This window comes from Beta vulgaris, chromosome 7 (assembly GCF_026745355.1).
Source record: "Beta vulgaris subsp. vulgaris cultivar EL10 chromosome 7, EL10.2, whole genome shotgun sequence".
NCBI lineage: Eukaryota > Viridiplantae > Streptophyta > Magnoliopsida > Caryophyllales > Amaranthaceae > Beta > Beta vulgaris.
Window position 1 is genome coordinate 49,289,907 of NC_079208.1, and position 3,658 is coordinate 49,293,564.

The window sequence follows — 3,658 nt, forward strand, 5'->3', positions numbered from 1 at the left end:
CAAAATATGAGAACTCGAATTGTTTTTTGCCCCATATATTAAAAAGAATTTGAGAAAAAAAATACTTAAACCCATATATTAAAATCAAAAAATCAAATTTCGTTGATATAACTTTAATATTCGTGCACAAATATTAAAAAGAATTGAGACATAATATGAGAACTCGAATATGGGGGAAATCAAAAAAATACTTAAACCCATATATTAAAATCAAAAAATTATGCCCATAATCGAATTTCAACATAAACTACAGAGTTTGGGCCATGACCACAAGCAAACTCGGCGATCCATGACGGGCTAAGCGAAAGCCAATTCCATGACCGCCAAAACCAACTCTGCAACTTGCTTGAGATAATCCTTAGTTAATAATCGACGGTCGTAATCGAATAGAGAGAGAAAAAAATCGAGTGTGTGGTTTGAATTGGGGGAAATTGATGAAGATGATGTTCAATTGAATAGAGAGAAAAAAAATATTACGTGAAATTCAGAAATATAGGTATGGTAATGGTGGAGTAGTGGTTTGATTTGGGAAATGTCGTTGCACGCATCGCGTGCATGAAAAGCTAGTTTTATCTATTGGAGGGGAAAAAGGCTTCAAAGTTTTGTTTTAGGGTGGCTTTAATATTCACCGCTCTATTGCATTTTAGCTACTAATTATGATTGGTTTATGATTTTGGTTTCTAGTACAGATCTCGATACAAGGGGCAATTCTATGTTCTTTATCAAACAAAACATATAAGATCTAAGGCATAAATATATACATTTAATATGTACTTTAAATCATATATTTTTAACTTTTTTTTCAAAATAAAAATATTATCTTGTCTATAAATAATTTCTTTCTTATAAACATTAATATAAGATTGTAGATTAATTTATTAGTGCATTTATATTCCAAATGAAAAATTTTGTGAATTTGAATTGTAACACAAACGATTTAATGGTTTAGATTATGTCATTTCATTGTTTAATCTATAGGTGCATAATTTATTCTCATAAGGACATCAATGACTTGATTACACGCATCATAGAATAATGTAGGTAGATAGACACACATTTTAACTTGGGAAAAAATTCTCAAACCGAGGCAAAGAATCCACAAACGACGAGCACCCAAAAATCCAGTATGAAAAAAGAGAGTACATAAATCCTAAATTATTAGAGTGAGTAATAAAAATTACAACTCTTACTGCCGAGGTTGAATACGTTGCAACTGCCTCATGTTATGCACATGTATTGTGGGTAAGACAACAACTTCACGATTTCGGAGTTATGATTGATAATGTGCCAATTATGTGTGATAATACAAGTGCAATAAATATCTCAAAGAATCCGGTTCAACACTCACGTACCAAACATTGAAATAAAATATCATTTTTTGCGTTATCATGTAGAAAAAGGTAATATTACCCTTGAAAAACTAAGTGAGAACATGTCTCTCAAATTATATTAGGACTCACAACAAAGCTATTGATGCTTTCTAATAGTATCCACCTAAGTTGCTTCATAAATTTTCTTGAAAAAACCATATATATGTACCACAATTTTTACAAATTAATGTGATGTTGCTTTGACAATAAACACAATTATTTCAAAATTTTTATCAAATGTTTTTTAAACGTTCAAGGCCCTCATGAATTTCAGTTTGCAACCCCTTTCCTCACCCTTATTCCCTCCAAGCCATATCACCACACACAAAAAAAATAAACAGCCCATTTGTTCAAAACCCCTAACCCCAGCCCAGTAGCCTACATTCCCCTCATCACCAAACCCGTGTCACCCCCTTTGTTTTTTTTTTCATTTCAAAATTTCGGGCAAGAAAACCCTCTTCTTCCCTCACCTTCTCCCTCCTTTTCTTTCTCTTTCTCTTTCTCTTTCTCCAACCCTAACAATGGTGAAAATTAAGACCACCAAGAAGTGCCGCCTCTCCTCTGCAGGTAAATCCCCCTATCGCCCTTCTACCTCCACGCCTACCAAGAGGCCGAAAATTTCTGCCCTTCTACAAGGCCGAAAGTTTTGCACGACCGAATTTTTCCGGCCTCTTGGTTGTATCGTGGTGAATTTTTGTTTCTTTCTGATTCCCTTAGTACTAAAGAAATATTTTCTTGGATTTCAGCATAAGGAGGCGTGTGTTGGGTGCCTCAAAATGCAGGAGGAACTTGCCTATATGAACAAACTGCTTCAGCAGCTTCTTGCTCGGCAACGCGCTCAGGATCGGTTGGCGAGACAGCGGCATCGGGAACTCATGTCCGCCCTTTCCAATTCCAATGCTCCTTAACCCTCCTGTATACTGATCTTTGATGTTGGGTTATGTTTTTTTTTTTTGTTGATGTTGTATGGTTGCATTTTGGTACTTTGTGAAGATTGTGAATTGGTGGATCACTGTAGCACCAGCATCACTAGTCTCTCACTGTTTGAGGCTTTGAGCTACTAAAACATTTGGTTTCTAGCTCTCATTTTGTGTAGCTTTGGTACTCTTTGTCAATTTTTGTATGGTGATTATTGGTGCTTGTTGGATTATGCTATGAGTGAAGTTATATGTTATTTTCCTAATGTGTGATTAATGATGCATATGTTTGGTTGGGTGTGGGGGGGGGGGAATATTGTTTGTTTGTCATCATAAAAAATGGGCAATTGGTTGTGACTCTAAGTTAATATAATTTTGATGGTGATAAGCCCATTTATGACATAACATGTATGTGTGTAACAGTGATTCAAGAAAGCCATCAAGATTAGACATTCATGAAAGATTAAAGAACTTAAGTTTAGATTTGTTATAGTCTTAGTTACAATTATGCAATGTAAAGTTTTGGAACCTTGTGCTAAATTAAAAATGTGAAATTAGGATTGTTATCTATTTTCTTAGAGTTCAGAAAATAGGTAGGTATATTTATTTTATGTATCGATATGAAAAGATGGTTCTAGTTTCAAAATTGAGTTTATTAAAGAAAATGTTTTTTTAAAAAAAGATTTTATAAAAATTGATTTCAAAAATAGGATTGTAAAAACCGATTTAAAGAAAACATTTTATAAAAGAATTTTGAAAACAAAAGAAAGTTTAATAAAGAAAATAAGATAAATTAGATAAAAGTTGATTACTAGTTGACTTGGAGAATTCTTATCAAGAAAAAATCCGCTTTTATAAAAGATAATAAATGTTTTAAAAAAGGTAAAGTTTTATCCCTTAATCTTAGGAATAAAAGATAATCATATCTTGGAGAAGGATTTTCATTATGAAAATAAGTTATAAAAGGGATAGAAATTCAGAATATGAACTCACATTTTTAGATTTTTGATTTCGGAGATTTTGAGAGTTGAAAACTCATTTCCAAAGCATAGAGTGTGGCACAGAGTTCTAGTCAGCTTAGGTTACTTATACAACGTTGGTAAATGTCATCTGTGTTTGCTTGAATAAGAAGCACATTTTTGAGGATTTATTCTTTCTGTAATTTCAATTATTATAGAAAGTAGCAACGCTTAGAGTTAAGTGTTGGGGAGCACTACTAGAGTTAGTAGTGGGGGAATCATATTGTGTCAAGAGTTTGATATTTTAAGATTCAAATAATAAAAGAGTTTGTTTGTGTGGATGTAGATCTCAGAAGTGATATTGAACCACGTTATTTCCTGTGTCTATTATTTGAATTTGTTGTTTTCGTAT

At 32.9% G+C, this 3,658-nt stretch overlaps 1 long non-coding RNA gene across 1 annotated transcript; it reads left to right on the forward strand.

The window, feature by feature from the left end:
- Window positions 1–1,504: 1,504 nt before the first annotated feature.
- LOC104908668 (uncharacterized) lies at window positions 1,505–2,553 on the forward strand. Its single transcript, XR_792216.4, has 2 exons — window positions 1,505–1,937; window positions 2,117–2,553. It is a non-coding gene; the product is annotated as an uncharacterized LOC104908668 (long non-coding RNA).
- Window positions 2,554–3,658: the final 1,105 nt, after the last annotated feature.